This window comes from Trichomycterus rosablanca, chromosome 3, assembly GCF_030014385.1.
Source record: "Trichomycterus rosablanca isolate fTriRos1 chromosome 3, fTriRos1.hap1, whole genome shotgun sequence".
Lineage (NCBI taxonomy): Eukaryota > Metazoa > Chordata > Actinopteri > Siluriformes > Trichomycteridae > Trichomycterus > Trichomycterus rosablanca.
In genome coordinates, this window is record NC_085990.1 from 28,042,831 (window position 1) to 28,058,245 (window position 15,415).

The window sequence follows — 15,415 nt, forward strand, 5'->3', positions numbered from 1 at the left end:
ATTGTTGCGCTACATGAAGATGGCCAAGGCTACAAGAAGATTGCCAACACCCTGAAACTGAGCTGCAGCACAGTGGCCAAGATCATCCAGCGTTTTAAAAGAGCAGGGTCCACTCAGAAAAGACCTCGCGTTGGTCGTCCAAAGAAGCTGAGTGCACGTGCTCAGCGTCACATCCAACTGCTGTCTTTGAAAGATAGGCGCAGGAGTGCTGTCAGCATTGCTGCAGAGATTGAAAAGGTGGGGGGTCAGCCTGTCAGTGCTCAGACCATACGCCGCACACTACATCAAATTGGTCTGCATGGCTGTCACCCCAGAAGGAAGCCTCTTCTGAAGTCTCTACACAAGAAAGCCCGCAAACAGTTTGCTGAAGACATGTCAACAAAGGACATGGATTACTGGAACCATGTCCTATGGTCTGATGAGACCAAGATTAATTTGTTTGGTTCAGATGGTCTCAAGCATGTGTTGCGGCAATCAGGTGAGGAGTACAAAGATAAGTGTGTCATGCCTACAGTCAAGCATGGTGGTGGGAATGCCATGGTCTGGGGCTGCATGAGTGCAGCAGGTGTTGGGGAGTTACATTTCATTGAGGGACACATGAACTCCAATATGTAATGTGAAATACTGAAGCAGAGCATGATCCCCTCCCTGCGGAAACTGGGTCGCAGGGCAGTGTTCCAGCATGATAATGACCCCAATCACACCTCTAAGATGACCACTGCTTTATTGAAGAGGCTGAGGGTAAAGGTGATGGACTGGCCAAGCATGTCTCCAGACCTAAACCCAATAGAACATCTTTGGGGCATCCTCAAGCGGAAGGTGGAGGAGCGCAAAGTCTCGAATATCCGCCAGCTCCGTGATGTCGTCATGGAGGAGTGGAAAAGCATTCCAGTGGCAACCTGTGAAGCTCTGGTAAACTCCATGCCCAGGAGAGTTAAGGCAGTTCTGGGAAATAATGGTGGCCACACAAAATATTGACACTTCAGGAACTTTCACTAAAGGGTGTACTCACTTTTGTTGCCGGTGGTTTAGACATTAATGGCTGTATATTGAGTTATTTTGAGGGAAGAATAAATTTACACTGTTATATAAGCTGCACACAGACTACTTTTCATTGTGTCAAAGTGTCATTTTGTCAGTGTTGTCCCATGAAAAGATATACTTAAATATCTGCAGAAATGTGAGGGGTGTACTCACTTTTGTGATACACTGTATATATATAGTACACCCCTTAGTGAAAGTTCCTGAAGTGTCAATATTTTGTGTGGCCACCATTATTTCCCAGAACTGCCTTAACTCTCCTTGGCGTGGAGTTTACCAGAGCTTCACAGGTTGCCACTGGAATGCTTTTCCACTCCTCCATGACGACATCACGGAGCTGGCGGATATTCGAGACTTTGCGCTCCTCCACCTTCCGCTTGAGGATGCCCCAAAGATGTTCTATTGGGTTTAGGTCTGGAGACATGCTTGGCCAGTCCATCACCTTTACCCTCAGCCTCTTCAATAAAGCAGTGGTCGTCTTAGAGGTGTGTTTGGGGTCATTATCATGCTGGAACACTGCCCTGCGACCCAGTATCCGGAGGAAGGGGATCATGCTCTGCTTCAGTATTTCACAGTACATATTGGAGTTCATGTGTCCCTCAATGAAATGTAACTCCCCAACACTTGCTGCACCCATGCAGCCCCAGACCATGGCATTCCCACCACCATGCTTGACTGTAGGCATGACACACTTATCTTTGTACTCCTCACCTGATTGCCGCCACACATGCTTGAGACCATCTGAACCAAACAAATTAATCTTGGTCTCATCAGACCATAGGACATGGTTCCAGTAATCCATGTCCTTTGTTGACATGTCTTCAGAAAACTGTTTGCGGGCTTTCTTGTGTAGAGACTTCAGAAGAGGCTTCCTTCTGGGGTGACAGCCATGCAGACCAATTTTATGTAGTGTGCGGCGTATGGTCTGAGCACTGACAGGCTGACCCCCCACCTTTTCAATCTCTGCAGCAATGCTGACAGCACTCCTGCGCCTATCTTTCAAAGACAGCAGTTGGATGTGACGCTGAGCACGTGCACTCAGCTTCTTTGGACGACCAACGCGAGGTCTGTTCTGAGTGGACCCTGCTCTTTTAAAACGCTGGACGATCTTGGCCACTGTGCTGCAGCTCAGTTTCAGGGTGTTGGCAATCTTCTTGTAGCCTTGGCCATCTTCATGTAGCGCAACAATTCATCTTTTAAGATCCTCAGAGAGTTATTTGCCATGAGGTGCCATGTTGGAACTTTCAGTGACCAGTATGAGAGAGTGTGAGAGCTGTACTACTAAATTGAACACACCTGCTCCCTATGCACACCTGAGACCTAGTAACACTAACAAATCACATGACATTTTGGAGGGAAAATGACAAGCAGTGCTCAATTTGGACATTTAGGGGTGTAGTCTCTTAGGGGTGTACTCACTTTTGTTGCCGGTGGTTTAGACATTAATGGCTGTATATTGAGTTATTTTGAGGGAATAATAAATTTACACTGTTATATAAGCTGCACACAGACTACTTTTCATTGTGTCAAAGTGTCATTTTGTCAGTGTTGTCCCATGAAAAGATATACTTAAATATCTGCAGAAATGTGAGGGGTGTACTTACTTTTGTGATACACTGTATATATATATATATATATATATATATATATATATATATATATATATATATATATATATATATATATATATATATATACACATACTGGTGCTGGTCATAAAATTAGAATATCATGAAAAAGTTGATTTATTTCAGTAATTCCATTCAAAAAGTGAAACTTGTATATTATATTCATTCATTACACACAGACTGATATATTTCAAATGTTCATTTCTTTTAATGTTGATGATTATAACTGACAACTTATGAAAACCCCAAATTCAGTATCTCAGAAAATTAGAATATTGTGACAAGGTACAATATTGAAGATACCTGGTGCCACACTATAATCAGCTAATTAACTCAAAACACCTGCAAAGGCCTTTAAATGGTCTCTCAGTGTAGTTCTGTAGGCTACACAATCATGGGGAAGACTGCTGACTTGACAGTTGTCCAAAAGACGACCATTGACACCTTGCACAAGGAGGGCAAGACACAAAAGGTCATTGCTAAAGAGGCTGGCTGTTCACAGAGCTCTTTGTCCAAGCACATTAATAGAGAGGCGAAGGGAAGGAAAAGATGTGGTAGAAAAAAGTGTACAAGCAATAGGGATAACCGCACCCTGGAGAGGATTGTGAAACAAAACCCATTTAAAAATGTGGGGGAGATTCACAAAGAGTGGACTGCAGCTGGAGTCAGTGCTTCAAGAACCACCACGCACAGACGTATGCAAGACATGGGTTTCAGCTGTCGCATTCCTTGTGTCGAGCCACTCTTGAACAAGAGACAGCGTCAGAAGCGTCTCGCCTGGGCTAAAGACAAAAAGGACTGCTGAGTGGTCCAAAGTTATGTTCTCTGATGAAAGTAAATTTTGCATTACTTTTGGAAATCAAGGTCCCAGAGTCTGGAGGAAGAGAGGAGAGGCACAGAATCCACGTTTCTTGAGGTCCATTGTAAAGTTTCCACAGTCAGTGATGGTTTGGAGTGCCATGCCATCTGCTGGTGTTGGTCCACTGTGTTTTCTGAGGTCCAAGGTCAACGCAGCCGTCTACCAGGAAGTTTTAGAGCACTTCATGCTTCCTGCTGCTGACCAACTTTATGGAGATGCAGATTTCATTTTCCAACAGGACTTGGCACCTGCACACAGTGCCAAAGCTACCAGTACCTGGTTTAAGGACCATGGTATTCCTGTTCTTAATTGGCCAGCAAACTCGCCTGACCTTAACCCCATAGAAAATCTATGAGGTATTGTGAAGAGGAAGATGCGATACGCCAGACCCAACAATTCAGAAGAGCTGAAGGCCACTATCAGAGCAACCTGGGCTCTCATAACACCTGAGCAGTGCCACAGACTGATGGACTCCATGCCACGCCGCATTGCTGCAGTAATCCAGGCAAAAGGAGCCCCAACTAAGTATTGAGTGCTGTACATGCTCATACTTTTCATGTTCTTACTTTTCAGTTGGCCAACATTTTTAAAAATTCTTTTTTTGTATTGGTCTTAAGTAATATTCTAATTTTCTGAGATACTGAATTTGGGGTTTTCATTAGTTGTCAGTTATAATCATCAACATTAAAAGAAATAAACATTTGAAATATATCAGTCTGTGTGTAATGAATGAATATAATATACAACTTTCACTTTTTGAATGGAATTACTGAAATAAATCAACTTGTTCATGATATTCTAATTTTATGACCAGCACCAGTATATATATACAGTGTATCACAAAAGTGAGTACACCCCTCACATTTCTGCAGATATTTAAGTATATCTTTTCATGGGACAACACTGACAAAATGACACTTTGACACAATGAAAAGTAGTCTGTGTGCAGCTTATATAACAGTGTAAATTTATTCTTCCCTCAAAATAACTCAATATACAGCCATTAATGTCTAAACCACCGGCAACAAAAGTGAGTACACCCCTTAGTGAAAGTTCTTGAAGTGTCAATATTTTGTGTGGCCACCATTATTTCCCAGAACTGCCTTAACTCTCCTGGGCATGGAGTTTACCAGAGCTTCACAGGTTGCCACTGGAATGCTTTTCCACTCCTCCATGACGACATCACGGAGCTGGCGGATATTCGAGACTTTGCGCTCCTCCACCTTCCGCTTGAGGATGCGCCAAAGATGTTCTATTGGGTTTAGGTCTGGAGACATGCTTGGCCAGTCCATCACCTTTACCCTCAGCCTCTTCAATAAAGCAGTGGTCGTCTTAGAGGTGTGTTTGGGGTCATTATCATGCTGGAACACTGCCCTGTGACCCAGTTTCCGGAGGGAGGGGATCATGCTCTGCTTCAGTATTTCACAGTACATATTAGAGTTCATGTGTCCCTCAATGAAATGTAACTCCCCAACACCTGCTGCACTCATGCAGCCCCAGACCATGGCATTCCCACCACCATGCTTGACTGTAGGCATGACACACTTATCTTTGTACTCCTCACCTGATTGCCGCCACACATGCTTGAGACCATCTGAACCAAACAAATTAATCTTGGTCTCATCAGACCATAGGACATGGTTCCAGTAATCCATGTCCTTTGTTGACATGTCTTCAGCAAACTGTTTGAGGGCTTTCTTGTGTAGAGACTTCAGAAGAGGCTTCCTTCTGGGGTGACGGCCATGCAGACCAATTTGATGTAGTGTGCGGCGTATGGTCTGAGCACTGACAGGCTGACCCCCCACCTTTTCAATCACTGCAGCAATGCTGACAGCACTCCTGCGCCTATCTTTCAAAGACAGCAGTTGGATGTGACGCTGAGCACGTGCACTCAGCTTCTTTGGACGACCAACGCGAGGTCTGTTCTGAGTGGACCCTGCTCTTTTAAAACGCTGGATGATCTTGGCCACTGTGTTGCAGCTCAGTTTCAGGGTGTTGGCAATCTTCTTGTAGCCTTGGCCATCTTCATGTAGCGCAACAATTCGTCTTTTAAGATCCTCAGAGAGTTCTTTGCCATGAGGTGCCATGTTGGAACTTTCAGTGACCAGTATGAGAGAGTGTGAGAGCTGTACTACTAAATTGAACACGCCTGCTCCCTATGCACACCTGAGACCTAGTAACACTAACGAGTCACATGACATTTTGGAGGGAAAATGACAAGCAGTGCTCAATTTGGACATTTAGGGGTGTAGTCTCTTAGGGGTGTACTCACTTTTGTTGCCGGTGGTTTAGACATTAATGGCTGTATATTGAGTTATTTTGAGGGAAGAATAAATTTACACTGTTATATAAGCTGCACACAGACTACTTTTCATTGTGTCAAAGTGTCATTTTGTCAGTGTTGTCCCATGAAAAGATATACTTAAATATCTGCAGAAATGTGAGGGGTGTACTCACTTTTGTGATACACTGTATATATATATATATATATATATATATATATACATATATATATATATATATATATGTATATATATATATATAAATTGGAGCAATGCAAAAAGAAAAGCTTAAAATATTAATAAATAACAATACAATTTCCTTATTATTATGAGAAATAATAAATTCAGTTTTTCCCCCCACACAAATTAATCTGATTGAGTGATGGAGTGCTTGGTATGTTTCCAGGATGTTGCTGTGTAATTTGTTTCAGTAAAACTTGGCAGGTTTGATAAACAACCTCTTTGAATATTCAAGCACCCAATTAACTGTAATTGCTGTTTTGGTGAAGGGGTGTGTTATACACCTTTAAAAAGTGCAATTATCTCTGGGACTGAGGAGGTTTAATAATATGTCTGCTAGTTTGGTCTTTGGAGAGAAGTGCAATGAACTGCATGAATCCTTCAGGGTCTAAATTTCAGTCCCCTGGTCTGGTTGTCTTTATTAATGCTGTTTTTCAGGCTCACTCACAGTAGAACATTTTACAGGGAGCTGGAAAATGTTTATAGGATGCTGAGCACAGCATACAAAAGTGCAACTTACCTTAAATAATCTGGAAGTGATTTACTTTACTCCACAGTCACCTGACCTAAATCCCATCAAGAATTTATGGTGCCACTTAAAACACAGAAAACCAAGCATTTAGTATGAGCATCTGATTATGCCCTTTGGTTTGGTGAATGCCCCAACAATGTTTCTTTTGTGAATGAGATTTCTGTGACATGATCTATAGGTACACTATATTGCCAAAAGTATTCGCTCGTCTGCCTTCAAACACATATGAACTTGAGTGACATCCCATTCTTAATCCATAGTGTTTAATATGATGTTGGTCCACCATTTGCAGCTATAAGAGCTTTAACTCTTCCGGGAAGGCTTTCCACAAGGTTTAGGAGTGTGTTTATGGGAATTTTTGACAATTCTTCCAGATGCGCATTTGTGAGGTCAGACACTGATGTTGGACGAGAAGGCCTGGCTTGCAGTCTTCGCTCTAATTCATCCCAAAGGTGTTCTATCGGGTTGAGGTAAGGACAGTCCAGTTCTTCCACACCAAACTCGCTCATCCATGTCTTCATGGACATTGCTTTGTGCACTGGTGTACAGTCATGTTGGAACAGGAAGGGGCCATCCCTAAACTGTTCCCACAAAGTTGGGAGCATGAAATTGTCAAATCTCTTGGTATGCTGAAGCATTAAGAGTTCCTTTCACTGGAACTAAGGGGCCGAGCCCAACTCCTGAAAAACAACCCCACACCATAATCCCCCCTCCACCAAACTTTACACTTGGCACAATGCAGTCAGACAGGTACTGTTCCCCTGGCAACCGCCAAACCCAGACTCGTCCATCAAATTGCCAGACGGAGAAGCATGATTCGTCACTCCAGAGAACACGTCTCCACTGCTCTAGAGTCCAGTGGCGGCGTGCTTTAAACCACTGCATCCGACGCTTTGCATTGTGCTTGGTGATGTAAGGATGCAGCTGCTCGACCATGGAAACCAATTCCATGAAGCTCTACGCACTGTTCTTGAGCTAATCTGAAGGCCACATGAAGTTTGGAGGTCTGTAGCGATTGACTCTGAAGAAAGTTGGCGACCTCTGCGCACTATGCGCCTCAGCATCCACTGAGCATCTGTCATTTTACGTGACCTAACACTTCGTGGCTGAGTTGCTGTCATTCCCAATCGCTTCCACTTTGTTATAATACCACTGACAGATGACTGGAATATTTAGTAGCGAGGAAATTTCATGACTGGACTTGTTGCACAGGTGGCATCCTATCACGGTACCATGCAGGAATTCACTGAGCTCCTGAGAGCGACCCATTCTTTCACAAATGTTTGTAGAAGCAGTCTGCATGCCTAGGTGCTTGGTTTTATACACCTGTGGCCATGGAAGTGATTGGAACACCTGAATTCAATGATTTGGATGGGTGAGTGAACACATTTGGCAATATAGTGTATGTGGTGGTTTACATAAATAACACATTAGTGTATTCCACAACCTGGAGGAGCATGCGAGTGAAACACTGAAATCTTGCTGGAACACAGGCTACATGTCAAGGCTGAAAAATGTCAATTTAATACTTGACTTGTTTTAACTTCATTATCTCTTGCAAACCATGATTCAAGAATGGTAGATAATCTATTATGCATCTATGATCCAAAACGATCCCTCAGTTCGCACATATAATCATCAAGGCCACCTGCTTAGTGCTCCAATTTGCTGGGATATAGATCTGGAGATAGATATACGTAGATATAGGAGATCTCTAATGCAGCAACAGATGATCTTGGACCAAGTGACGGTCCAAATGAAAAGGTATACATTCTACAGCACTTCAGCTTATAATTCTATTGCCACGTGCAAGCCTGTGGTTACCAAGATATGTGAACTATTGTAAAGACATTGTCTCCTCTTGCTTCATATGTGCCTGGTCAGTGCCCCCCAGAAAACTGCTCACAGAAACATTAAAACCACTATTTCCAATGACAATGAACACTATCCTTCCAGAATAAGAATGTAATATCACAATACTGGTGGTAACCTATTAGTCTTTTAAGAGCTGTTGTTCAATTCCACTTCCAGGTCTTCCTACTGCCTACAACACTGCAGAAACCCTGATCACAAAGCACCAAGAGAGGCAAGCAAGACCAACTACCCAGGGATCTATTGCCTCAGAAGTAACTCATAGGAGAGAGCTTCTGTTTACAGAATGCTCTTTATGCACTAACAACTGTATCTTATTTATTTGATGATCTAGAGCTCTTTAAATGACCAAGTGTTTTTACCATCCTTGTGCAGCATTGCACTGTACCATGGTGCTGTTGTTCCACTATCTCATGCTCAAATTCCTAGTAAATTCCTAGCTTGTCTCATTCTGGTTCTGTGTATTATATAGATTCATTCGTGGTATCTGGTGTTGAGTGTCTTTCTCTTTATTTTTTCTATCTTCTGTATTGCTAGTGTTTGATTCTCTGCGGTCACTTCTGTTTTGGGTGTTGTTTTGAGCATTAGCTCATGCGGTGTGCTAGGACTTATAGCATTTGTTTATTCTTTTTGGTTGTGGGCACGGCAGTGTAATTGTATAGCACTGTCTGTTTAGTGTTTGTGTATCCCTTGTAAATAAAAATAAAAAACTCTGTTCTTACACTCGTGGAGTTCATACCAGCATAGAAAAGGGGAGAACGTGCCAAATACTAAACATGTTTAAAAAGATGTAACTTTTCCCTCAATTTGCTTTATTATTGTTGCATTAAGTATATGATTTCAAATAACATGTTTTTATCTTAGAAAAAAAGCTAAATAGACAGACTTTTGGCTTCACTGTATATAAAATGCTTCATTGTAGTCTTTCTTTTTTTATCTTATTAGGAGTAATATTAGAAGGATTGTGGCCTCTATAATCTTTCAATTCATCAGATCATTCACTCCCTCATTTTCTATCACCACCCCCACTTCTTTACTCTCCCTCTTTTCTCCATTCACTGCTGAACAAAATCAGATGTAAAATTCCTGGTAATGTAAGAAGAACATTTAATTATCTTACAGTAACAAGCACAGACGTTTCATGGAGGAAAGGGCTATAGATGCACTATTAGATGAAACCTATAAGGGCATCTCACCTAGTTTTCAGGGGTTTGAGCTACAACCATTGCTAAAAGATCTATGAATAAAATATCAGTCATCAATATTAATAGAACATACAAATATAAATTGTTTGGACCCTAAAGGAAAATACATGCATTGTGAAAACATACTTACTTCCAATGAGATGCATTGCCAACTGCATTAACAGACGGTTCTGATGCATTAACAGGCTAAAATATAAAAAAAGCTAAAAACCAATAACCATGAGTAAAACAAAATGCCAGAAAACATAAATTTTCAGATATACTCAAGTCTTTTGAAAGGCTTTCCCAGAAAATTGGAAGCTGCAATAGCCACAAATGTTCAGCCAAGTTCTTGTTAATGCCTATGCTAATACAATGGTATGTCCAACAAGCTCATGTTCAAGTCTCCATACTCTTTGGCCAAACATATACATGTTCCTCAGAAGTCATTGTAAACTTTTGACTTTATTAATGTCCTCATCTGTAGTACAAAGTAGGAGAAGCCGTTTTGAGGAGCAGATTCTACAAAAACACAGTCTTATGACATTTGCTGATGTGGCAAGCTGAAAATGAGAAAGAGTCCAGTCGTTACACAGAGCTGAATATTCAAAGGATATGCTTCTTGATCAAAGGCTGAACAGTCACTCTCTGGAAATTGAACTTAATCTTTCAATTATTACAGCAGAACTGTTTTCGTGGAGCTTCCCAGTTGTTGTTGTTGTTCCCAGGTTGGTAAGTGAACCTGAATAGATATTGGAAATGAACCAGACCGCAGAAAGCTTTTCCAATACAGAACAATAATAATCCAAAGAAAGTTGGGACAGTAAAGCATTTACCACTTTGTAATGTTGCCATTCCTTTCATCACACTTAAAAGACATTTTGGCACCAAGGATTCCAAGCAATTTAGTGTTTCAGGTTTTACTTTGTCTCATTCTTCCTGCAAACTTGGGAAACGAAGGCACAGATTGAAGAAGATATGAAAGAGCACTAGGGTGCAACTTAATCAGCCACTCAGCCCACTGGCTGGGCACAATACTCACCAGAGGAACAGGAAGGTTTGTACTGAAGGTTTGAACATGTTTTATGTTTTGTCTGCTCAACTTTAATAATATTATTAAACGATTCAAGGAATTGGGAGGAATTTCAGTGCGCAAAGGCCAAAGGAGCAAGCTTAAGCTGAACGCCGGTGGTCTTTGATCCCTCAGACGGCAATGCATCAAAAACCACCACTCAACAATAGCTGATATAACCACATGGGCCATGTCTTTGGGCCATGTGCTCCAGACCAAAGATGAAAAGGACCATCCAGACTGTTATCAGCAACAAGTCCAAAAGCCAGGGTCTGTCATGGTATGGGGCTGTGTCAGTGCCCTTGGCAAAGGTCATTTACACTTCTGTGATGGCAGCGTTAATGCAGAAAAGTACATTGAGATCTTAGAGCAACATATGCTGCCTTCAAGACGTCATCTTTTCCAGGGATGTCCATGCATTTTTCAACAAGACAATTCAAAACCACCTGCTGCACACATTACAAAGGCATGGCTGTGGAAGAAGAGGTTACGGGTACAGGACTGGCCTGCCTGCAGTCCTGACCTGTCCCCAATAGAGAATGTGACGAGAATTTTGAAACGAAAAATGCGACGACAACGACGACCCTGTACTGTTGCACATCTTAAGACGTGTTTGCAGGAAGAATGGGACAAAATAAAAGCTGAAACACAAAAGATGTTTTGGCACCGAGGATACCAAACGATTTAAAGTGTGGTGAAAAGGAATAGCTACATTACAAAGTGGTAAATGCTTTACTGTCCCAACTTTTTTTGGAATGTGTTGCAGGCCTGAAATGCTGGAATGGATGTTTATTAATAAATGAAATAAAGTTGAGCAGACAAAACATGAAATATCTCAGGTTCATCCTGTCTGCAATTAAATAAAAGTCAAAGTAAATGTAAGAAATAAAAAGTTTTTTTATTATTATTTGCATTTTTCCATACTGTTCCAACTTTTTCTGATTTGGGTTTGTATTAAATACATCCTTTTTGTGAAGCTAATTAGAGACAAGCATACTAGACTGATATTAAAGTTACCAAAGCACGATCTCCAGCAATAAGGTGGTGGTATAAATCTCACAGTATAAATGAGGCATGTGTGTCTGCAGTATGAGTAACTCTGCTGTAATGCTTGCTCTGTTTGTACTGTCTGGGAATCAGGAATGAGCAAACACTGCTGCTCTTGTGCTATCACTGTGTCAATGTGTACGAGGTCTGAAGTGAGTGCTGATTTAAACCAGAATGCCATGGTAAACAGAATGGCAGCAGAGCAGTAAGGATTGTCCACCACATAGTGGCATGTGTTTACTTTGATACTATGTGTATACCAACTGTAGTTGTATCCATTCTTGATCCATTTTTAAAAGTTAATTTTCTTCAGTTGCACAACCATATTGGGACTTTTGCCATTCAACTTTGAACTATAAAATACATAACAGATTTTTTATTAGGAGATAGGTCTGGACTGCAGACAGACTAATTTAGCATCCACACTCTTTGATTATACAGCCATGCTGTTCTTACACATACAGAGGTTTTGACAATCATGTCAATTTATTATGAGTTTTTAACAAGCTATTTCTCTATTTTATGATATTATGCCATGTAGAGAGTTAAAGTAAAAATTCTGGTGATTACTCTTTTAGGAATGTTGTTTATAAGCTGTTGGATGATGCGTTGATTATTTTTTAAACAAATCAATGAGTCTTGATCTACCTTTAGTTATACAGACCTGGGTCTTTCCTAGATGCTATATTTATACCCAGGCATGACTGCAGTTGGTCTGATTAAAAGTATTCATGCAAAATGAGCTAAAACCTCTCTGCAGTTTTGTAAAAGACAAATGTTCCATTTTAGAAAGTCATTATTTGCAGTCAGTGCAGGCATGGTTTGGGTCTATTTGATTAAAAATGCTTTTATAACTGAATACAAGGCTAATCTAAAGGATCTTCTGATAAGTATAACGGAACATTTCTATTCTGATGGGAGTGGTCCTCTCCAGCATGACAATTCTCCTAATTTAAATGATATGTTATTGCACAAGCGGTCATAAAATGCCGACCCAATCGAACACCTATGGTAAATTTTAAACCAGCATGTTAGACAGTGCTTTTCACCACCATTACCAAAACACCAACTGAGGGAGAAATGGTATTTCACCTTTACAGTACTGTTTCAGAGACAGTGGTGGCCTAACATGTTACAAATGGAGAAGAACATAATTGTGTTCATTTAACCCTTGTGTGGTGTTTGGGTCTGTGGGACCCGTTTTCAATCATTACCAAAAGAAATGATGCTATTTATTATTATTTTAACCTTATACTCCTTGTCTTTGGCTCATTTTGTGTGAAGAACATAACATAACATGTTTTTAATGAGTTCACACTGTAACCCCCCCCCCCCCCCACACACACACACACACACACATTTATATTACACGTGCTGTGTCCCTTTACTCTGTCCTACTACAACATGCCCTGCTGTGAGTGTGTGTGTCTGTGTGTGTGAGACAGAGTGCCAGACAGAGAGAGAGAGAGGCAGACAGACAGAAAGACAGACCGAGAGAAACAGACGGACAGACAGGGAGAAACAAAGAGACAGGCAGAGAGACAAAGAGAAAAACAGACAAACAGGCAGAGACAGACAAATAGATAAAAACAGACAGACAGAGAGAGAAACATACAGGCAGAGACAGGCAGAGACAGACAGAGAGACAGACAGGCAGAGACAGACAGAGAGAGAGACAGAAAAAAAACAGACAGACAGGCAGAGACAGACAGGAAGGCAGGCAGGCAAAGGGAGAGACAGAAATACAGAGAGATATAATGATACAGACAGAGACACAGACATACAGAGAGACAGACAGACACAGCATACATGCATCAAATGGATGTATGTAACACAAAGTAAAGCTGACCCTCATGTGTTGTATAGGCTAGCATGAATAGACTGTGTTCAGTGGGACTGATGTGTAGACTGATACAGATACTGGATCTGTTCAGGCTGGTGTTTCTTACACTGACTAATGTTTTACATTTCTTAAGGTTGTTTCATTTCGATTTGTTCAAAGTAAAAACACAATATGGCTGAGTAACAAAACTATGAACACCACACAAGGGTTAAAGTTGAATTAACAGTGGATTTAGAAAGTATTCTTTGACTTTTTACATAGATTTGATTTTGAATGGATATTATTGTCATTTGTACGTATCTCCCATTATTGCCATAAATTACCCCAAAGCCAAAGCAGCGTCGTTTTAGGTTGTATACTTCGGGTCATTGTCATTAGAAGATGAACTGTTGCACCAGTCTGAGTTTCATTAAGGATGTTCATGTAAGTGGCTGCCTTTGCCTGGCATTTCTATAGCACCTCTATAGCATGATGTTGCCTTCATCGTGTGTTACAGTAGGCATGATATTAACCAGCTGATGTGTAGTACTTACACCAGTTTTACACCAGACAGTGCTTCCTGTTTCAGTTTAATTTCTGTTAAGACAATAGTCATCTGATCATTTTATTATTATTAATAGTATTATACTTTTTTATTCATTTATTTATATTAATATTTTATTTTGCCAGAACCCATTCTATGCAGTTTTGCAAACCCCACACTAGCTTTTACATGCCTTTTACTTAACAGTAGTTTTCATCTTGCCTCTGTCATAAAGGCCTGATTTATGGAGTGCTGAAGGGAGCAAACAGACCCAGATGTGCCTTTCCAAACTAGCTCCAACCAATTTACATTGTGATAAGTGAAATGCAATTAAGTTCTATACACACCTCAAGCATAATTAAAGCAAACAGGATGTACCTGACCACAATTTAAAGTCCCACAGTGAAGGGACTGAATGATTTTGTCATTCTCTTTGAAATTGAAGGCAATTAAGTTGAGGCTGATGAGTAAAATGCCAATTACAAAACTTCAAAATCAAATCCACAATGCAAACTGAGAGGTCTGAATACTTTTTGAAGTGTTTGTCTTTTAGTGTTATGCTGTTTTTCAAACTATAAACTGCTGGAAAGCCCTGAGTCCATGTGACCATGACCACACAAACAGTGAGAATTGTTTTCTGAAAATACAGTATGCACCATGCAATTAGTAACACTTCACTTAGCAACTACTGGAAACCATCTCTTCTGCCAAGTCTAGCTTTGACCATCTGACCCTAAACTCTGCACTGCATATCGAGCACTGTAAACACAAGCTCAGTCCAGAGCTTAAGTTTTTCTAACAAGTCCCAGTGAGCAGTCTATCATCAGATTTTGCTATATGAAATGTAGATTTATTGAACTGGTAAAGAAAAAACGCAACCAGCCAAACACTTTGATATGAGTTCAAACTAAAGTGGGGCGTCACAGTGGCTCGATCCCCAGGTGGGGCGGTCCGGGTCCTTTCTGTGTGGAGTTTGCATGTTCTCCCCGTGTCCAAGGTGTAAAACATGACGTTAAAATCCTAATAAACAAACAAAGTGTCACAGGTAAATTTGCAAAATTTGCCCGAATTTTATTGTCACAGACAAAATGAATTGTTCGCTCAGGATTTGTGATCCTAAAGTGCACATGCTGTGATTTATCAGTGACCAATTTAGTACTATTTTGACCAATGACAACCCACCAGAAAGTTGTCCAACATTTTTGATTTTGTGTGTTATTGCTGCCATAATACTTGTGTAATAGCCACCGAAATAAGGGCTTAGTTTTGTCTCCGTTCTCTGTTCCGTTCTC